Raw genomic sequence first — 901 nt, 5'->3', positions numbered from 1 at the left:
CCATATTGTTTTTAGGATTAGCTAGTGCATCTACTATGCTAGTTCCACTATTTGCCGTCACTTTTGAACCTTGCTTTCTTCTAGCATCTTTGTGTATCCTATGGTGATGTGTAAGGATCATATGCTCTTCATTTATCTGTCAAACACGAGTGATCATTCCTACATAAATCTATGAACTCAAGTGTCTTACCACAAACCTAACCCTCACCTAAATTGAGCTGCACTATATTAGAATTTGATTCCTCCCACCAAATGTATTAAATCTTTTGCAATAAAAGAATTGGTATCTAATGGGAATCTTTCTTGGAAATGCACCAGATTCTTTGGAATAATTTGCAGTTGTTTTAAGATTCAGTGTTCAAAGAATTTCTGATGATCTTTTTTTTTATAAACAAAAAAACATAGTTTTCATAACACAGTATTTATGTTTTTCTATGACAAAGAGAATTTTATGTTCTTTATGTAGAGGCCTAACTACATTCACTTGACATCCAAAGAAATCTGCCACAAGCTCAAGAGGGATGATGACTCCTAAGTCAATATTATAGAGTAGCTATTGAGGGGTTCAATAGTGATGATCTCACCCTTCTTGATGTTCAACACATACACTAAGGTTCCTATTGATGAACCTCCCACTAACTCTACAATCATCTATGTAACTTTTAAGAAAATCATTAAAAAAGAGGTCATCATGAATGACGATGACAAATGAAGACATCCAATTCATCTCATAAACAAGGAAGGAGGAAAAAAAATTTGTCTCAATCATCAAAAGAATTAAACAAAGATGTATACTAAAAGATATGCTAAGTCTCGAGTAAAGAGGGTAGAGGAGCTTCCATTGAGCTATGACAAACATGTTGTGTTTAAGCTTCTATTGACACCTCCAATTTTAGAAATG

Source organism: Selaginella moellendorffii, unplaced genomic scaffold, assembly GCF_000143415.4.
Source record: "Selaginella moellendorffii unplaced genomic scaffold, v1.0 SELMOscaffold_122, whole genome shotgun sequence".
Lineage (NCBI taxonomy): Eukaryota > Viridiplantae > Streptophyta > Lycopodiopsida > Selaginellales > Selaginellaceae > Selaginella > Selaginella moellendorffii.
The sequence above is the reverse complement of the archived record's forward strand: the minus strand, read 5'-3'. Positions refer to the sequence as shown.